General features: G+C 36.9%; 1 non-coding gene across 1 annotated transcript; it reads left to right on the plus strand.

Annotated features, from left to right (window-relative positions):
* The first annotated feature begins 22,684 nt into the window (after positions 1-22,684).
* TRNAP-UGG lies at positions 22,685-22,756 on the plus strand. Its single transcript has one exon. It is a non-coding gene; the product is annotated as a tRNA-Pro (tRNA).
* The last annotated feature ends 254 nt before the right edge of the window (positions 22,757-23,010 follow it).

Here is a 23,010-nt window from a genome sequence, read left to right on the forward strand (position 1 = left end):
TGCCTGCCAAAAGGGAAAACAGCTAAAATCGTCCTTTAAGTCAAAAGATGTAGACACGAATTCCCGATCACTAAGCCTTCTGCACATGGATCTTTTTGGACCAATAGATCCAGCGAGTATAAGCGGAAGAAAGTACACCCTTGTGGTAGTAGATGACTTTTCAAGATATACATGGGTTCTTTTCTTGAAAAAGAAGAATGAAACAGAAACGGCTCTGCCAAATCTTTTGAAGCAACTTCAAACAGAGAAGGAAGTCAAAATAATAAGAATCAGATCAGATCAAGGAACTGAATTTGTCAACAAAGTGATAAAGGACTTCTGTGCTCAAAATGGAATATTTCATCAACTCTCGGCAGCACGAACTCCTCAGCAAAACGGAGTAGCCGAAAGGAGAAATAGAACTCTAAAAGAAGCAGCACGAACAATGATCTCACACTCAGGTCTACCAAAGAGATTTTGGGCTGAAGCCATAAACACCGCATGCTATACACAGAACAGATCCCTAATCAACAAGTCTCACAACAAAACACCATATGAGCTATGGAAAGGTAAGACTCCAAATATTGGATATTTTCATGTTTTTGGTTGCAGGTGTTTTATTCACAACAATGGCAAAAGCTATCTTTAAAGCATTTGACGAAAGAGCTGACGAAGGATTATTCATGGGATATTCATCCATAAGCAAAGCATTCAGAGTTCTGAACAAGCGAACAATGGTTATCGAAGAATCCATCCACGTCAAATTTGATGAACAATCTGAGAAAAATCCTTCTGGATACAAGATACCTGCTATCCCAGTTCAAAATGTTTAGAAATCCGTAGATGATGACATCTCAGACGACGAAGACTTACTTTCGTCTTACATGAAGTATCAGCCGAAAGTACCAGAACCTGAGATGTCATCTCAACAAGCAAGTGGAAATCAGCCGATCAATTCTTCTAACAATGCACCATCTGAACCAATGATCTACATAGACCTGCCTTATATCCCAGAGATGGATACTCAGCATGTTCAAGATGTCTTTGAGCCAGATCTTAGATGGTTGAAAGATCATCCACCAGATCAAGTTATTGGAGATATTCAAGAAGGTGTAAAAACGAGAGCGTCATTACACGAAAGTATGATGGCATGCTTCCTATCCCAAATAGAGCCAAAATCTGTAGATGAAGCTTTGAGTGATCCTGACTGGGTAATAGCCATGCAAGAAGAACTTCATCAATTTGAACGAAATGAAGTATGGGAACTAGTACCTAGACCATCACATCAAAACGTCATTGGAACTAAATGGGTTTTTAGAAACAAAATGAGTGAAGATGGACTCATTGTTAGGAACAAAGCTCGTCTTGTGGCTAAAGGATATTGTCAGGAGGAAGGTATTGATTTTGATGAGACCTTCGCCCCCGTGGCCAGATTGGAAGCTATACGAATATTTTTAGCTTTTGCAGCATACAAAAATTTCAAAGTCTATCAAATGGATGTCAAAAGCGCCTTTCTGAATGGACTTCTTGAAGAAGAAGTATATGTTGAACAACCTCCTGGTTTTGCTATCAACAATGACCTCGAAAAGGTGTATCACCTTAAGAAAGCCTTATATGGTTTGAAACAAGCTCCACGAGCTTGGTATGATACACTGTCATGTTTCCTAATCAATCGTGGGTTCACGAAAGGAGTGGTTGACAAAACACTCTTTCGTATTAAGGATAATGATCATATCCTACTGGTACAAATATATGTCGACGACATTATCTTCGGAAGCACGAATCCAGATCTATGTGAAAAATTCTCTAATCTCATGAAAGGAAAATTTGAAATGAGTATGATGGGAGAACTGAATTATTTTCTGGGCTTACAAGTTAAACAGTGTCCTGATGGGATATTTATAAACCAAGCCAAATACACAAAAGATCTGATCCGAAAATTTGGTATTGATGGAAAAAGTTCCGTCAAAATACCTATGAGTACATCCCTTAGGATGGACATTGACAATGAAGGAAAGGAAGTTGATCAGAAAAATTTTCGTGGTATTATTGGCTCTCTTCTATACCTAACAGCAAGCAGACCTGACATCTCTTTTGCTGTTGGTGTATGCGCTCGCTTTCAGGCTAAACCAAAAGAAAGTCACCTAAGTGCAACTAAAAAGATATTACGATATCTTAAGGGCACTCAAAATGTCGGTCTCTGGTATCCGAAAGAAGGATCATTTGATCTAATCGGATACTCAGATGCAGATTTCGCAGGTTGTCGAATTGATCGAAAAAGTACCTCAGGAACATGTCAGTTCCTAGGAGGAAGAATTGTGTCTTGGTTTAGCAAGAAACAACATTCCATTGCTACTAGTACGGCTGAGGCCGAATACATAGCAGCTGGAAGTTGTTGTGCTCAAATCTTATGGATGAGACATCAATTAAGAGACTATGGGATAATGCCCAAGAAGTGAGCATTAAGTGCGATAATACAAGTGCTATAGCAATCACACACAATCCGGTTCTACACTCTCGGACCAAGCACATTGATATCAAGTATCATTTTATTCGTGATCATGTGAGAAGAAAGATATTTCTCTCGAATATGTCAATACCGATGATCAACTGGCAGATATACTCACTAAACCTTTAAGTGAGACAAGATTCTCTCTATTAAGGCATGAGATCGGAATGATTGAAATGACCTAAAAATCAGAGAATCAAATCTGAAAAGATTCGTATTCTTGATTCTCGCAAGATTTGATTCATCCCTGCACGCAAGTATCCTTATAAATAAGGTATACTGATTGTTTGTGCATACATCATTAACAAAAGTTCTAGTGCTTGTTCTTGCAGGTATGAGTACAGGTAGTGAAGAAACCAACACTGAGAATCAAGGTGGTAAAAGTGGAAAAAGTGAGATCTTTAATGACAAACTCATCACCCAGGAGGAAGTGAACAAGTTCATGGAACGCTCTCAACATATACAGGGCCTTCTTCGGGCTCCAACAGATAAAGAGTCAAAAGAGCTGTTTCCTTCTGCAGGCAATTCTATTGGATATGCCAAAGAAAACAGTGTGCTGGACAAAAGCGACAGTTTTGACTATTCACCGTCCAGCACCCCTCCTAAGATGCCCTCACCACTCAAATCCACCGCCAGCAGCAAGAAAAGGAAGATCTAAATAACTTTGTCCTTTTCTTAATATGTGATGTTATTCCACTATGCTTTATAATGAATCACCTTATCCTTTCGTGTCTCTTTGTTTTCGTGTCTCTCACGCAAGAAAGTGTCAGTATTCAAAAGATTTTGTATAGATCTCCACGACACTTATCTGCCTATAAAATAGTTTCGCCATACATAAGACACACTCACCTCTTTCTAAGAAAAAGGATTGCAGGTATGAACAAAGAGAAAGGAAAAATGGACGAAGCAGAAAAAAGGGCTACTCGTCTGAAGCATCACTTGCAGGAAGCAAGCAAGCTCCCTAATGCCACCATCATAAGCTTGAAAGAAGAAGGAGAGATGATCAACGTAACCTACTCAATGCCTAACAAAGAGGTTCTTGACACTCTTGTCAACGAATCTAGGGCCAAAAAGGAGGTATCTTCTGGAACAAGCCAGTCAGGAGGCCTATGAGAGAATCATGATGATGAAGAGCTCCAACAAAGACTCTTCGTCGACACCAAATCTCTCGATGGTATCCCATTCCTGAAGTTCCTCCACCCAATGTTCAATCCTAATGAGGATTTCTCAAGGGTCCACTCTCGGGTTACAGATCAGCCACCCGAACCCTACTCTCTCTCTAGAAGAGTTAGGATGAATACGCCAAAACAATAAATCTGGCTGAATGTGACTGATGAGATGACCCGATTGGAACTTCACGTGCCCTATCGTTTCCTTTGAATCGTAGTAGGTTGAGCCTTTTATGTTTAAGTCTTTCTCTTTCTATCCTGTATATCATGATGGTTGTGTTATCCAAATAAATGCATTGCATACGTTTCTATGATTTCGGATTACAGGAAGGATTACTGTTGAGTGCAGTTATTACAAGTCATATCTGGTCAAAAAGAGTACAAAAATTCATTATGAATTTATTGAATGCTAAGCACGTTGAAACTCGAGCCTCACAGAGAATCAAAATTTGAGTCTCAACTGAAATCAGCATTCTCTTGACCACATTAATGAGCATTGATTGCTATGTTGATAAACTTTCTGATAAGCCATTCAACCCTTGGCTATAAAAAGGGAGAAAATTTCTCACAATCTCTCACCATCTTCTCTCTCTCAATGGCACCTAAGAAAAGGTTCACAAGAAATGACTCTCGCAAGCTCCAAGAGGCCGCTAGGCGCCTCAGGGAGGAGCAAGGTGACTTATACCCAGGCAATAGTCCTAATGTTCCTATCAATCTCGTCTCTGATTCAAACTCATCGTTTCAATACGATGATATGGCTGGATTCATCGTTGAATCTGAGAATGAAGAAAAGATCTCAAAAGATCCAAGTGAGACAATCCCAAAAGAATGGATTGACAAGGACTACATGGCCTTTCTGGCACAAGAAAATCTGGAAGAGAAGTATGACAAAGATGATGAAGTTGAGTCCTCTACTGGTTCCAACTTTCCGCGCTATAAAAGATGGTATAGGGAAGTGTTTGGAAGGATGAAGAAAGATAAGCCTGAATGCTCTTCATCCAAGAAAGGTTGAGAGGAAGAAAAAATGATTTTCTGAAAATCATCATCTATGTTTCTGTATCTTCTCTTCTCGTTCTGTTGAATAAAAGCTTGCCTATCTATGTGCTAATAAGATGTCATGTTTTATCTGTGTACCGAAACTTACTCGCAATTTTTTCTCAAAATCCCAAGAAATAATTTCGTTCAAGGATTTGACCACCTTGAACAAAATAGTGAGAAAATATTTCCTAAAGGAGATATCATGAAATGAACTCATGATTCATCTAAACGAATCTTGAAGTCTGATCAGTTACCAATCTTTCGGGTGACAATGTTGATTGTTTATCATGAATCTCTCGGGCAACATTATGTGCGTCTTATGAAATTCTGAACAACATTCGGGTTTTTGAATCGTACTTAAGACGCTATTCCTTTTTGAATCTAAATCGTTCATAAAGTATTATTGGGATCATACGGCCGAGAAAATCGCCACTATCCCACTAGTCTGATAGGACAAAGACGTGCATTTAATGCACCTCTCAGCACTTGAGTACTTTTCTCTCTCCTCATTAAATGAGGGAATGATCATTTCAGATCTGCACACGTTCTTATCACATATCCATGATGATCAGTTACCTTTTGAGGAAGAGGAACCGCTAAGTTCTTTTTCGAAATTCAAATAAGTTTTCTTAATGGGCTGACTTAAGGAGACCAACCCGGAGCTTTATAAACCCTGCTCAAACCTTCATTCCGTCTGTTTTACATCTCTCAAATTACATCCCTTCCTCTCAAAGCTCTCTATAGTCAAGCTCTCTATCATCAATGGCGGCTCCTTCCGAAAAGAACCCAGAGAACCCTGAACCCTCATCCACTCCAGTTATACCAAGTTTTCCCACGGAAGATATAGAGTTTATCAAGTCCAGATTTCCATTTATCGTAGGAGGAAGTATGTGGGACGAAGAAGGGTTTCGGAAGTATGTCTTGGATAAAGCCTTTGGAGAACGGATAATCGCTCTTCTGCTAGAAACAGGTTTATATGGCTTGGTAACTCACCACTATGATGAATGGTACCCTCTTGATGTTACTCAGTTTTATTTGAATGCGTATGTGGCTTCTGATTTCTCGAGCATAACTTCAAGAGTTAATAAACATCACATTGTGTTTTCTGCTGAGGATATTCGATCAACTTTTGGGTTTCCCAGACGAGATGTGTCCTACAAATCCAACCTGGTTTATTATCATCTAGATCCGGAGGATTTCTATGAATCCATACGACACCAGGAGGCCCCTTCCAAAGATGACATTTTCTGGCCTCTCAAGAAAAAATGGTTCCGGTTGGATCATGAGTTTGCAGTAGACATCTTCAACAAGATTGTGGACCACAAGACTTCTGGCACAGATGATGTCACAAGGGAAAAGCTGAAAATGCTGCACGCCTTCCTTCATGAGCATAAGGTTGATTGGTCCAAAATAGTATTCAACAACATCGCCCACACCATCACATACAATCGCAGGAGCCCTGGTGACATTACAAAGAAGATGGGCTTCGGTTTCATTATAAGCCATCTTCTTGCATCAAAAGGAGTGATTCTACGTGCTGGTGCTCCACCTGGTCAAAAGGTCTGTCACATGAAGCAAAAACCATCTGGATATGACAGACAGAAAGCGTTGGAATTGGGCATTCCTCTTGAACCCAATCTACCCAAAGGAAAGTCCAAACGAAAGTTAAAAACCCCCAAAGCAGACGAAGAAGCTCAACCAAAACCAAAACGGCAGAAACAAGAAAAACCCTCTTCTCGGGTTAAGACTCAAAAGACGGTCATTTCCCAACCAAAGACGAAAGGTGATCCCCCTCTCGAAACTTTGATAGTGCAGAACTCCTCTGAAGATGATGATGATCAACCTCTCATTCGTCTAAGCAAACGAAGTCGAATGAAACCTGCTCAAAACCGGGAATCCTTATCAAAAGGAGCAACATCACAAGGGGGAAGACATCCCGAAAGTAGCTACCTCTGAGGGGGAACTGAAAACTTCTCTGCCCGAAAGAAGTCCCGTTGCTCACAAATCCATCAATCCGAATGCATCTCTTGTTCCTCATCCACAAGAACCTACCTTAGCAGAGCAACTCCTACGAGAGTTGACACAAGAACCTGCTACTGTAGAAATGGAGGAAAGAAGTCAAAATCTTCCACAAGAGCCGAGCTCTCCAGAAGACATCCCGAAAGCAGCCTCTGATGCTCCAAATGATGCTCAATCTCTTCCACAAGAACCTACTATTGCAGAGCAGGTAATTCTGACACAAGAACCTGCACTAGTAGATGAGATGACAGCTGCTCAAACATCATTTGTCCCGAAACCATCTGCTCGTCAATCTTCTCCAGACCGGTACACCCTCGATAAATCTCTCAGAGAATCGATTGAAAGAGATTACAATCGAGTTCTGCAATGGCACAAGTGGCGCACGGCACCTCTCAGAACCTTTCTCGAAACTTTTGAAGCCATGATCGACGAAGAAGAATTCGCACTTCAATGGCTTGAAACTCAGGACGTCACAAAGGCTGTGCAAATTGAGGAGATCCACCGAGTGTACTCTTATAGAATAACTCATCGATCTCTCGGGAAGGACAAAGCTCCCTTGGTAGTTCCTCTTCATAAACCTCCCATGGATCCAGCAACTGAAGCCGAATTGAAACAACTTCGCTACATCATGCTGCTATCCAAAATTAAAGCCAAAATGGCAGAAGATCATCCTCGAGATCCCAAAGGCAGTGCTAGTGGAACGAAAGATGTTCATGGCAACGAAATCGAAGAAGAGGATGAAGAAGAAAATGAAGACGAGAACAATGATGATGAAACAGAAGACGACAACAGTGATACTGATGATACTGATGATGATGATAATGATGATAACGATAATCAACAAGGAGGAGAAGGTGCTGAAGAAGAAGAACCAGAAGATAGTCACACTATCTTGGTCGAAACAGACTATGCTAACTGTCCACAAAGACCACCTCTCTTGAAAATACCATCTGAAGACGAAGACTCGGATGAAGCATCAAGTAAAAATCCAGTTCACTCGTCTCGTGCTATCATTCCGCATCTGAACGAATCTGTACAACAACAACATAATCTTCCAGCTCATGAGGACAGAAAGGAAGCCTCACCTGAACATGGCCACTCGATGCATGGTGAAAATCCGGAAGCACCACATCATGATGAACACAGAAACTCTTCTCCAACACACATTGAGGACGATTCTATCGCTGAGTCCCCACGGACCATTATGAACCTCATGCGAGAAACTGTTCATTCAGCTGAACTGATTCACAAGCAATATCTCGCCCTAAGGGAGAAGGACACGAGAGTATTGAATGACCTGTGTCAAAAAGTCAATCTACTCCTTGATGTACAATCTCAACCACAGCAACCGAATCTTCCTCACGACGAAACTCTTAAGCAATTGGTGAAAAGAGTTTCTGATCTTGAAGAAAGTTCAAACAAAGTCGCTAGGCAGCAACACGAGATTAAGCATTCTCATTATGGCCTCAAGGAACGTGTTGACCTAGCTTGTACCAAGATTGACACTTATCAAGACAATTCCTATCAACTTGGTGAATATGCTCTTCAAATTCTGGGATATGCTCAAGACATCCTGCTTGCAATCAGCCAAATCCCCTCTGTACCTCCTACTGCCTGCGCTGATGATGCCAAAAAGGGGGAAAATAGGAATGATGACAGAGATAAGGATGATGACAACCAACCAAGAAGGGATAACACGAAAGAAAGATCTTCGGAAAAGCGAGTCTCTCCTCACAAAGTCTCGGGTCACAAAAATCCCTCTCATCCACCTCCTAAGTCTCGTGGACAGTCCCATGATCAAAGACGCCATGGTCGCACTCAAAACAGACCTCACAAGGCTCGACAATCTTTCGGCTTTGAAGCCAAATATCTCTTCACAGGACTGTCAAGAAGAGATCAAGTAAGTCTAAGACAAAGACTCATGAAAAATACCTCAGTCACCATGGATGGCATTGGAAACTTCGTGGACTATGTCCCATACGAAGAAGGAAGCGGCAAGAGATTTGAAGGTTGCAACAATCCCATATGGTTGAAGAAGAAAGACAACCACACAAGGCAAAACTACATGAGCGCTCAGAACGAAAGAATTAAAAGACAAAACAAGGAGTTGTGGGAAAAACACAATGAAGAGATCAGGAGAAGAGATGATGAAGCTAGAGAAAGAGAAAGGATTAAGAATCTCATCGAAGATCTATCAAATGTAACCAAAGACTCTCCTCAAAATGTCATACTCAATGCAGCTTTCAAAGTGCATAAAGAGTCAGGCAAGAGCTATCAAGAAGGAATGAATTCGTTTGAACTGATCTCCTGGTGGAAATCTGGAATAGTGGAAGGCAACAACATTCGAGAAGCCTACAACAATTACACGAGTCTAAACATCAAAGGAGGATATGAAGAGCTCGTCAGAAACAATCCAATCAGGACTTTCAGAGCAGGAATCAACAAGAAGATAGACTACGAGAGAACACAAAGAAGATAGGAAGAGAAGGACAATCAAGAAAGAAAGAAGGAAGCTCAGCAAAGGTTGAATCTTTTAGAAATGTAAGTTATCCTTATTTTGATTTCTTTTGACAGAGTTTTTGTAATGATTTTATCTGAATATCTATGAAACTCTCATTGTCACACATCTCGTGTCACTTGTCTGAGTTAAAAAGTCCTTGTCTTTATTTCTGCTGCTTCTTCGTAGAAAATACTTGTAAACTCTCGATAATGGCTGTGTTATTAATAAAAATATCCTTAAGGAGCACTTTCTCAGCCTTATAAGAAGAGTATAGGTTTTGGCATCATCAAAAAGGGGGAAATTGTTAGGAACCTTGTACTAGGATTTTGATGATACCAATGTAATGTAGAAAGTAGACCCCTAACTCTTACGTTTCTCTTGTATCGCTACTTTCGTTCTAGACGAAAGTTGCCATAACTCATATGTAATTCGTGTTAAGCTAGAACAAACACACGAAAAGAGTTATGAATAGAAGATAGGCTGATCAAGACGAAAGAAGACTCCACAGCAACGAAAGAAGGAGTTGTCATTAAGAAGACAGTTCTTTTCAAGACTATCCCAACAAGTATTCTTCTTCTCATCAACAAGAAGAATGTTCTACCTGTCTGATTTGACAACATCCTAGGACAATAAGGACCTCAACTCATGGGACACGCTCTCCAAAGAGCATTTAATGAAGCTGTACTATCTCTGGAGCTAAAAGACAAAAGCCATCAAGTCCTCCATACCTTCAACGGCTACATAGTACAAACCCATCAATGGAGCATTAAATGCATGAGGCTCCTGGTCCTTGTCCAACAGATAAAAGGTTCGAAAAATTCATCTCCCTCCAACGGATGAATTTTCATCACCTATATAAACCAACCTTCATCAACTAAGAAGGTGCTGGTTCATTATCACTCTACTCACTTTCTTGCAAAAAGTCCTTTAAAAAGTTAACAATCTCAAAGCTTTTTGCGAACCAGTTACCTAAGGTGTTAAGGCATTTGAAGTAAATCATCCATCACTGCCCTACATCTTGAAAGAAGTCTTGCACTCTTGAAGCAATCATCCCACACCATCAAGACTTCACAGTTGGAGGAATCAAGAAATACTTTCTCACCAACCTCAACTTAGAAGAAGAAGTTGATAGAGGCGGAGTAAACTCTCGGAGTTGAAAAACCTTCAAAGGCTGTCCAGCTTAGTGATCAAGGAAGTCTTTGTGTAATTGTACTAAAGAGTGATAGTGCAATGCTTCTAGCAGTTGTGGAAGAAGAGTGGAAGTAGGCAACGTTTGGCCGAACCACTATAAAATCTCGTCTCACTCTTCTCTTTACTTACTGCCTTATTTTACTGCTTGCATATCATCTTTTTCATCACTCCTCTTAACATTTTATCAAACTCGTGCAACCCTCACTTTATAATCTTTCCGCTGTGCTTATATTACTCAAAAGTGTTGTCAGGGTTTTTCTTTTAAAGACTAAAGAAAAACGAGAGTCTATTCACCCCCCCCCCCCCCTCTAGACTCACCACACAATCTATCGGGACCAACAAAACTGTTATTTTGTTAATACTCGTAGAACCAAATTTGGTATTTGCTCTAAATTAAAGCTTAAATTATTCTCCCCTTTAGTATATATATATTTTTTTGAATACTATCGAGTGTATTACAAGATAATATCTGTTCTATATTTTCTCTATTAAAAAAGAGTCCATACTCCACCACCCGAGTTCAATCCTATGACTTTCCCTCGAAGATAAAACTAAAGATAAAAAGGCAACATACATACATATATATATATAGCCTCTATGGCTTCTTGCATTCTGCTTCTTCCATCACTCATCAAAGCTTGTGTACATAGCCACAGAGTGATCAAGAAAGCAAATTTAATAAGAAAACACACATATGGCGCAGAGTTTGTTTATAAAGCGGATCAGAGAAGAATAGTTTGTATTATATATACATATATATACGAATATTTAATAAGAAAACACACAACTTTAGGTTGATACTGGAAGACTGGGCAGAGGGCCTACTTGGGACGATGGGGTGAAGGTAAACATAGTTCCAGATCTATCGACAGTAACGGTAGTCCCTAGCGTTACATTGGCACTACCGGGACAGGCTTGTGGCGGGAGAAGAAGCAGTGATCCTTCCGGTGACGTGATGGCAGTTATTGTACGGAGACCAGGCGCAGTGACGGAAACATTGATCGTTCCGGTGGCTGCAGTGTTGGCAACCAACACAACACCTGTTCCGACTAAGTCAGATCCACTTAGCAATGAAGCTGTGACGTTTGCCGCGGCGGGCGTTCCCGTGTTGGCGCAAATAAGGGCGCCATTAAACTTCACTGTGTTCACTACATTAGCTGCCGATGGCGCTGTTAATGCCACCATCGCTACCCATAAAAACATCAAAAAGGTTGCGTAGGAAGAAGCCATTGTATATTTGAAGGGTTTGATTGATCGATATATATATATATATATATATATATATATATTTGTGCTGCGCTGTGTGTTCGTTCTCAGCTGTTGGAACTAAATCCTATTTATAGACAGTTTTTTCTTTTCTTTTCCATTTTCTTTTTGTCGAAAACCTTTTATTTATTTATTACTTGTTTGACAATTTTTGTGTACAAATAGTAGTGTGCAAGTCTACATTAATTAGTACTCCGTATTTAATTTGTTGTACTATATGTATTATATATGGTCCCAATTAAAGAACAAAATAATGTCAACTTTGGCTGGTGATAATATAGCCCTTTTTTTATCAGCTCGTTTTCACATTTTAGGTTTAAAATAATCCTAAAATATACATTCTCCATCCAATTTGATATGTATGTGATGATCAAGTCCATAAACTAACTACTCATGACTCAATAGCATAAAGAACACAAAAGCACAAGTAATAAACATAAATCTTTCAAATAAAGATATAAAAGGTAGAAGAACTTATGTATTGAAAATTGAAGAACAATCTTGAAATGTTGGAATCCAAGCTTCAAATCCGAGATTACAAGCTTCCAAAATGTTATAGAACCTAAATCTAAGCCTAATCTAACCTAAAAATATGAAAAGAAGTGAAGGAGAGTGGCTAGGGTTCAACCATGGGTCAAAACCGAGTTGAAAATGTTGAAAACCCCCGAGCTTAAATAGAGGGAGAGCATGGGTGACATGGACATAGGTACGGCCGTGCCAAAAATATGGCATTGTGGGCAGTAGCTACTGGAAATCGCACAAAAATACACGGCCATGCACTTGGCCGTGTCTTTTGACCTTCAAAACTTCAGGTTTTGGATTTATAGTCTCTATGAAAGTTATATCCCTTTCAGTTTTCTTTCTAATGGCACAAGAATCACTTCATTTGAACATTCCTAGGTTGAGATATGGTTAAAATACCAAACAATGGTCGAAATAAGCGAAAAATGCAATGCATTGATCTTTTGCTCCTCTTTTGTTTTGGTTTGCCCAAATGACCAAGACCATTGAAAACACCAAACTTAGGCTCCCTTGGAAGTATTTTATCCATTCCTCTTAGCTTCTCCTTGGCTCCCATTGACTTCTAAATTCTAATGCATCCAAAAGGCTCCATTTGACTCCAATACCTTTCAAAATGCATGCATGAAAATATTAATCTTGCCTTTCAAAGCTTTCCTACCCAAATTCCTTGCAAAATAACACAATTTAGTCATAATTTCATCAAATTTGGAATGATCTATAAGCAAAATGACTTAGTGAAAGGGGGGGGGGGGGGGTGGGAAATTGAGAGCAATTCTTGGATTGAGTCCACAATTAGCCATAAGGTTTCTTACACAAGTGTAAAGAAAAACTTAAGAATTTTATTGAATTAAAGCCCCCTTGAAACTGATATGGATGTGCCCTATTTATAGGTATAGAGGCAGCATTATAATTCTAAATACAATGGAAAAATGAGTCCTAAACCTAATCTAGAAAACAAGTAAATAGAGTTTTATTTAGAAAAGGATTTAAGGAATCCTTTCTAAATACAACTAGTGTTTTCTCTTTTATGCCAAAAAATTTAAATTAATGATGACAAAAAATAATAAGGCTGATTTGGGCCTAATTTAATCACCAAAATCAGCACTTAAACAATTATAAAAAGCCTTGAATTCTTCTTCATCTTTTGCAAATGGGCTTGACTTGGATTTCCAGTGTTATCTTCACTACCCTCTTGTTAGGACAATCACGAGCCATATGGCCTCTTCCATTACATCTATAACAAATCAATTCTCTATCACGTTGAGGCCTCACTGCCTCACTTACCTTTTCCTTACCTTTGTCTCGTGAATCATCTCTTGGAAGAGGGCGTTCATCACGCCTTTGAGGGGTAGAACGAGTGTTGTTCCATCTTGATGCACCATTGTTGGGCTTGTACATCTTCATCTCTTTGATTTTTACTTCAGATTCGCGTGCAGCATACAAGGCATCATCAAGGGTGTCATATCTTTGTGTACTCATTCCCCACCGGATTTCTTTGTTCAATCCATGTAAGAAACGAGCAATAGTTCTTGCCTCTTCTTCATGTATGTCCCCTTGCTCAAGCAAAATATTGATTGTTTGGTGATAGTCATCAACCGACATTGATCCCTGAACAGTTCCCTGCAATTTTCTTTCAAGATCATAGAAAAAAGATTTAGGGCGAAAGGTTAGGCGCATATCTTCCCTTACTTGAACCCAAGATTCATAGGGAATAAAATCAGCAACTCTCTCCCTATTTCTTTTTCTCCACCAAGATACTGCATACCCCTTAAAAGATGTAGCAACTAGCCTAATTTTTGTAACATTAGAATAGTGCTTTAAATCAAAAAGTGTTTCAACAGCATTCTCCCATTCTATATACTCTGTTGGTCCCTTCTCACCAGAGAAGTTAGGAATTTCAAGTTTAATGTTTCCTAACTCCTCATTAGGCTGTTGGATCCTTTGACATCTAGGATCCACTCTCCCTGCTGGTGGCAGGTGTCGCTCATCATTGTGTGGTGGTTGCACTTGCTGTGAGCGCTGCTCCAGATTAGTCATTCGTGTGAGTAACCCGTCCATGGCGAAGGTTAGAGCATCTATTTTTTCTTCCAATGTCTGGGGTGGGTTTGGAACTTGTTCATCCATCTGTAGAGGAAGAAAAAAAAAATTCTAAACAAAAAGATGTGTGAGTAGACACGTTAGTGAAACCAAAAAGTTGGCTCGCTCCCTCACTATTCTCAGCTCGCAGGTAAGAGGTGGATTATATAGCTCTGGGGGTGCACTACACACTCTTACAAACACACACTCCACTCGTGTATCGCTCAAGGTGGCAGATACTCTCACCAGCCTTTTTCCAAAAAGGAAAATCCTAGTCCGGTACTCAAATTGATATGGATTCAACCTCAAAGTTCAAGAAAACGTACCTTGGAAGACTTCACAGGCCTTTGAGAGTAAGGGTGTATCGTGAGGTAGGTAATAAAATTGAGCGCAAGAAGCAAAGAAAAAGGACAATACGAGCAAAGAAACTAAATAAGATTTGAAAGAAAAAGGAAAACCAAAGAAGGAAGTATGGCAGAAAGATATGCAAGACCAATATCAATAGATAGAGACAAATAGAACGTAAGAGGGGTTCAAGTATACCACAACTAAATAGGAATCTATCAAGAACTCCTTCCAACCTTATACTTTTCCCCTTCCTTTTCCCACCAAGATTCTCCTACCAACCTTATTCTTTCCCCAACCTTATTATTCTTCTTCTTCTTCTTTTGCTTTCTCTTTTTTTTTTTTTCTTTTTTTTGATAAATAACCTCCAAATAATTACTGTAAATATCACAAAAAATTTCGGACAAGTGGTTCCACACAAGCACTTCAAAACAGAAACAAGAATTTCAAGAATCACCCAGAAAAACAGAAACGCTGCCCTTACTTCGAAGATCAATATCTCAATAACCGTAAGGAATTAGCTAGTGTATAATATATCAATAGAACGCCCCTGAAGAGATCTACAACATATCAAAATTTCACATAAAACTAACCAGTGGATCTCGAGATATAGGTCATTCTTTAAAACTGGTCACAAAACGCGGAAATCTGGACAGTGGTGTGATTGCGACGTGATTGCGCGTAAATGCGCTTCGGATATAGGTAAGGGTGAGATGGGGTTGTTTTCGTGACTGAATTTATGCTAATATGGTGCTTAGGAGGTGTGAGGTATCATTGATATTGGACGGGAAAAAGGGAAAACTCTTTCGGGATTGTTTTTCAAGAAACTGGAGAACATGTATCAAGATTCAAGAACACAATCAAGAATGCAAAGAAAATTTTTTTTTAGGGTTTTTTTTAATGAATAAGACACGAAAAAAAGTAGTACGTAAGATAAGAATGAGATAAACCTAGGGAACCAAAAAAACCAAATTTCTAACGATAATGAGATAAACCTAGGCTCTGAATACCAAATTGATATGAACCTAATCCAAGATTCAAATAAGATGAGTATTGTCCCAAGAATTGCTCTCAATGTAAAGATAGAGATGGATCGAAATACCTTAAACCTCACGAGAAACCCTTTGTCTCGAATCCTCAAAGACTTGGAAGAATCCCGTTGTAGCTTCAAGTACCTCGATGATGCAATCTTCAATCAACTAGAGTCGGATCTAGTTTCCTTCGATTCAAGAACGAGTCCACGAACCTAAATCTAAGGTTGAAGAAAGTAAGATTGATTCGAGTCCATGAATCAATTTGCTAGTCGAGTCCACGACTAGTCACTAATTGAGTCCACAATTAGCTATAAGGTTTCTTACACAAGTGTAAAGAAAAACTTAAGAATTTTATTGAATTAAAGTCTGCCCAAAACTGATATGGATGTGCCCTATTTATAGGTATAGGGCAGCATTGTAATCTAAATACAATGGGAAAAAGAGTCCTAAACCTAATCTAGAAAACAAGTAAATAGAGTTTTATTTAGAAAAGGATTTAAGGAATCCTTTCTAAATACAACTAGTGTTTTCTCTTTTATGCCAAACAATTTAAATTAATGATGACCAAAAATAATAGGGCTGATTTGGGCCTAATTTAATCACCAAAATCAGCACTTAAACAATTATAAAAAGCCTTGAGTTCTTCGCCATCATTTGCAATTGGGCTTGAATTGGATTTCCACCATTTTTGAACATAACCAATAAAGAGTTGTCTTAATTGTTTGGACTTAGACCTTGTGATTGGCCCAACTGGTACTCTTAATGGATATTCAGTAGTTTGAGTTGCATTGGGGGGGGGGGGGGGGGAGGGGCGGAATATAGATAAATAAGCACTTATCAGACTGAAATAAGTCATCTTTTGTGATTCATGCTATATGATTGAATTGAGCTATGAGCTAGTATAATGACTTGGCTCTAGTTGTGAGCTTGGTGATTTGTATTAACTCTTGTATGGTTATGGCCAAATTATGCAAGAGGTATATGGATAAGGTGTTGTCACTATGAGAATAGAGCAACACCATAGCCACACCCCGCACTAATCCAACTCACCTTTTTAGAAAAGGGGGTTGGAACGAGATGCGAGCACCACATGTTTGATAAAATGCTTCAATGACCTTGAGTCACCATGAGAGTGGGGCTTGAGCTAATTGAGACTCTAATGACCACGAGAGTGGTGTTGGCACCTAGTAGCATCTCCCTAGCTAGTTCCCTTGTCAATGCATTACATGAACTCTAACCAAGGATACACTATAGCATCTATACTTAAGTGACATATTCGTTGTTTGTCTTTTATTACGATTTGATTGTCATTTCCTTTATTTTTCTCTTTTCACATGAATCACATCTATTCCTTTGAACTAGCTTTCAAACACTCTACACTCTTGTGATTAACCACCTACTATTTAACCCCTTCTGATCCTCTCCTTGAGAAGATATCCGGTGTGAGGATACCCTCTCACACTGCACACATGCACTCCCATTCCATCACCACTATAACAAAACTTTCAAAGACTATTATATTTTGGACATTTTGGTCATTCTGATGATTTTTTTGGTGAAATCCTATTTTAGGCAAGGGTATATTCGTCTCTTTAATTTTTTTAAAAATTATTTTTTCATTGAGTTAATTCGAGCAGAGATCCATTGTCTTGGGTGGAATTTCCAAATTTAGTCCTAGACAATCGATTTTTTCATTTAGCACCCCAAACTATCATATTTTGTACACTTTTGATCCTTTTGATGACTTTTTTTTTTCAATGAAATCCTATTTTACGAAAAAGTGTTTTTCGATAACTAATAATTTGCTTTTTTTTTTTTCTTTTTATTTCTTTTTTTGCTCTATAGCTATAGTAGATTAGTAGATGATTCACAGAATTATAGACTAAAATAACAACAGTCCAACTGAAGCCGACCAGGTGCGTGACATCTTGAGCTTTCCAATTGCATTGCAAAATGATTCCGCTGCACTCGGAGGTAATCACTTACTGAGTATATCCATTGATATATGAAGGATGATTTGGGGCCGGGTTGAAGGAGTTGAAGAGAGGAGCCGGGTGATGGAGATGGTGCAATCCACAGTTGAAGAGACGAAATTCGAATAAAAAAAATGGTCTAGAAAATTGGGAAAATTTTTGAAGAAACGAAAATACCCTTGCCTAAAATAGAGTTTCACCTGAAAAGGTCATCATAAGTACTAAAAGTGTCTAAAATATGATAGTCTGGGTTGTTAAATGATAAAAACGATTGTTTGCGACAAAATTTGAAATTGCTACAAAAGGCAAAAGACCTCCGCTGGAATTAGCTCATTTAGAAAAGAATAAATAAATAAAGAGACGAAAATATGATTTGCCTAAAATGGGGTTTCACCAAAAAATCATCGGAAGGATCAAAAGTGTCCAAAATATGATAGTCTAGGGTGTTAAATGACAAAAAAAAATAATCTAAGACTAAATTTATAATTGTCACTAAAGATAAGGTGCCTCTGCTCAAATTAACTCATAAATTAACAATTCTTCATTTATGAATGAAGAGAATCTGACTTGACTTTTCGAAAAGTCAATTCTTTAATCTTTCAAAAGTCAACTCTTTAATCAATTCCAATCCCTTAGCTTACTTTTAGGATAAGTTAGCCCTTCCACTTTTAGACTATTTAATCTTCTGGTCTTCAACTCTTATTGAATAACATCAAAATTAATTTTCAAAAATTGATCTCAATTAAAAGAAATTTTGCTATAATACTAATTAATAATATTCAAATTCTTCTCCTTTATTTGATGGAAGTAGAAAACTGAAGAGAGCAAGTACAGAACCATAGCTTAGGCTTTTCACATTTTGCTCCTTTTCATCACTGAAACCTTGTGGGCATAGCCACAGCGTAATCAAGGGAGCAAATTTATTTAGAACACTTACAAACATACACATATACGTAGTTTTAACTAGATTACTGGTTATATATCAGCAGAGAAGAATAGGATTGGGATGCATGCACGCATCTTTATCTTAATAATTGTTATATGAATCGCAGAGGGAGAAACGGCAACGGAGTGATGTTAATCGTATTCGGATTTCCGAGAACAGTACTGGTATTGATGGGAGCCTGCAGAAAACGTGTTGTTGGGTTCACTGGAAAACTACCAGAGCAGATTTGTGACGGTGCTCTAAGGAAGCACAACCTCATCACACGTCTCGCCAATGTGGGGAGAGAGTTTGGGAAGAGTCTGGGGACATTTATAGGGAAGGAAACATTTATCGTTCCATTGAGTGTGGTATTGAAGGCCCCAACAATACCGAGTAAAGGGCCGCATATCAATCTAACCGTGGCGTTCGCCACCGGGGGTGCTCCGGTGGAGTTGCCGCAAAGCAGGACGCCGGTCACGTTTAGTATGACTGGTCTGAGCGGCGTGAATCCCTGGGCTGCTGATGGCGGAGTTGCTGCCATGATAGCAACGCATACAAACACAAAAAGGGTCGCGGAGGAATAACCCATTATGCTTTTGAGTTTTTCTCTAAATATGTATAACGGATGGTTGATTCTTTGTGTTGGTGTGTTCTCACTTGTTGGGACTAAACTCTATTTATAGAGGTTTTTTTCTTTAACTTATTATAAAAATTATATTATTTATCCAGAAAATGACACTTTTTTTCTGAATTATACAATGTATCCATGATTTTCTCACATTTTATGTTAAATGGACATTTTTACTCTTAAAAGTAAATATTTCATTTTTTTTTCTCCGACAAATTATTGCTTATATATGGGAATCAGAATAAATGCGAAAAAGAACAACACCATTTGAAAATATTATAATTATAATTTTAAACTAATGCTAGTAACAGAATTAAAATTTAAACACAAATAATTCATTAATGCTAATTAATTCTAATTTCAATATTAATGTTATTAGTATTATTTTAAAATTATAATTATAATATTTACAAATGGTGTATGTCTTTTTTTCACATTTATTCTAATTTTCAGATATAAGTAATAATTTGTTGGCCGGAGAAGAAAGATAAATGAAATACTTATTTTGAGATAAAAATATCAATTTAATATAAAAGGTAAAAATCGTCACTTTTAAAATAATTAAGAGGACTAGCCACTACTGGAAATTATGAAATTTCCGACCACCTAAAAGTGATCTTAAATCAAGTTGAAACCAAAAAATTGTCGGAAATAGCAACAAAGGTTTTTCCGGATACCAAAAGTGGTCGGAACAAAGCTTTCGACTTGATTTAAGATCACTTTCAGGTGGTCGAAAATTCCATAATTTCCAGTAGTGAGCCTATATATATATATATATATATATATATATATATATATATATATATATATATATATATATAATGATTCAGTGAGCAAAAGCACTATAAGCATATAATTTAGAAAAAAAAAAAAAAAACAAAACAAAACAAAAAGTGTCATTTTAATTCCATTATTTATTTATTACTTTAATTGGTTTTTTAATGTGAATGTTCAAGTTGAATTTTGTGCAAGTGTTTCATGACATTAATTAATATTTATTATATTAAGGTCCCCAAAAGGAGAAGTCACCATCAAATTATGTCTAAGGACCCAAGTTTTTTTTTTTTTTTTTTTTTTTTTTTTTTTTTTTTTGAATGTCTAAGGACCCAAGTTCATTATAGTAATACTCAAAATATTCAAATTGGACATCGAACACAAAATGCAATCAGACCATTAAATTCTAATAGCATGTTTGGTTCATGGAATATGTCAGGAATGAAATAACATTCTTTGGAATAGACATGTTCCATCGTAGTAACATGCCTAGGAATGAGCTATTACCTTCGCAAGGGGAATAGTCATTCCTAGGGGGGCCTTGGTATTAGCTATTCCCATGGCCTTGGGAATAGCTTTTATATGACAAATACCAAAAATACCCTTTGCACATTATATAACATTTATATTTATTTAATAAATATAATGTATATATTTAATTAATTATAATTTTTATCCATAATCTATCAATATATATATATATATATATATATATATATATATATATATATATATATATATATATATATATATTAAAAAATTAACTGTATAAGACTCCTTAATTATGGAGCCATGGCTCCTAAATTATGGAGCCATGGCTCCTAAATTATGGAGCTTGCCCGAGCGTGCCCATCTGCATGCCTAGCGGATGGGCATTGCAAGCTTGCCTAGCGGATGAGCATTGCAATTGAAATTATGGAGCCTTGAGGCTCCTTTTATAGGAGCATCAAGGCTCCATTCCTTACTTCTCCAACCGACGTGGGATAAATGGAAAAATAAATATAAATATAAATATGTATTTATATAATAATAATAATAATAATAATAATAATAATAATAATAATAATAATAATAATTATTATTATTATTATTATTATTATTATTATTATTATTATTATTATTATTATTATTATTATTATTATTATTATTATTATTATTATTATTATTATTATTATTATTATTATTGTATTCTCTCTCACACACACACATGCATATACATGTATAAATAAATAAATAAATAAATAAATAAATAAATAAATAAATATATATATATATATATATATATATATATATATATATAACATTCAGTATATCATAATCATATTATTATTATTATTATTATTATTATTATTATTATAATTATATTATTATTATTATTATTATTATTTTGTATAAGGGTATTTAGGTCTTTAAAACCTATTCCATTTTATTTCTTTAACCAACCAAACACTGGAATACAATTACTAAAGTCTATTCCTTCAGTCAACCAAACAACGTAATATAATTCCTATTCAATTCCTTACCTATTCCATTCCCTGTGGAATAGCATTCCTATTCCCTCCAAATTCATTCCGTGAACCAAACGTGTTGTAAAAAATATACAATTAGTTCCCTCGATCAAGTAGCAAAATTTGTTCAATTGTACCAAATAGTAGATTAATACCTTCCTCAACATGTTACCATTTCACGTGGCGCTTACGTAGATATTAAATTAAACATATTTTTTTTAATTATATTTTTAAATTATGTTTTTAAATTAAAAAATTATTACTTTTATTATTAGATCGATCTTTTCGTGGATTGAAAATGTTGATAATAGAAAACAAAATTCTCAAAATGTGGTCTTTTGTGAGAGATCCCTAGAGATTTTGCAAGTATCAACACACTAGCATTGAGTCAACTAAACAAATGTTGGGATTCTCTTCTGGCTTCTGCAAAGAGGATTCAAGATGAGCAACACAACTATGGAAATGATGCCATCCTTGTTCTTTCCGAAAAAATTTGGGTCTCTTTCTATCCCTCTATTTCACATTTCAAGCTACTTGAATCCTGGGTGCGGTTGAATATTCGATCGGAATGTCGGGCAACCGCACCCAGGCTTTGGAGGATATATTAAGCAGATCAAAATAATAATGTGTTGCAAATCATATTATTATAAATATATTTTGGTGAGCTACTGAAATGGTTTTTGTATTGAAAAATGATAGATGATCCCTTAGCATTGCAGCAGTTGAATTTCTTCATCTCAAGTCTCAATTGTATTCTTTACTCAAGTGAAGTTGTACATATTTTGCTAGAGAATTAGTTTTATATCATATGGCCATGAGGCTTATGCAACTCTTTTCGATTTTTAATATAAAATCTTATCCTTTTGATTAAAAGAAAAGACACTAAATATTTTAAGGAAAATATTATATGTATTTTGATTTTTTACTTTTACTTTTAAATTTTGATCTTGATGCGAATGCTTTTTTAGGATAATGAAAATAGCATATCCGTGTTTGCCACATCAGAGAGTACATCTTAGGAGTATGCATAATAGAACTCATATCTTAAACGCAACACTATTTTTGGTAAAACTAATGTTAGGTAGTTTAGTAGTAGTTATTTATTTATTTTATTGAACAAAGCCTTCATGAGTTTTGACATCAATTACAATATACATAAGTTTTAACAGCAATTACAATAAAAACGAAACATACTAAAATGTTTGAAGAATTCAATTAATGCAAAGTTGGGCGTTTGGTCTAGTGGTATGATTCTTGCTTTGGGTGCAAGAGGTCCCGAGTTCGATTCTCGGAACGCCCCTTTTCCTTCGCGGTTTAATCTTAGGAAATACTTCAGTTTGTTTATGATTTATGTAATACATTTGAAATTAATCTAACTGCACTTATTCCATCTTTTTTTTTTTTTGGGTAGATTATTTATCTAATTTTTTTTTTCATTCACGAGTATTAGTCTAGTCTAGTTATATAATCACCAAACAAGCTAAATATAAATTACTCCATACAAAAAAATAAAAAATAAAAAAATAAATCACAAAAGTTTTAAGAATTGTCCAA

This window comes from Ipomoea nil, unplaced genomic scaffold (genome assembly GCF_001879475.1).
Source record: "Ipomoea nil cultivar Tokyo-kokei standard unplaced genomic scaffold, Asagao_1.1 scaffold2973, whole genome shotgun sequence".
Classification (NCBI taxonomy): domain Eukaryota; kingdom Viridiplantae; phylum Streptophyta; class Magnoliopsida; order Solanales; family Convolvulaceae; genus Ipomoea; species Ipomoea nil.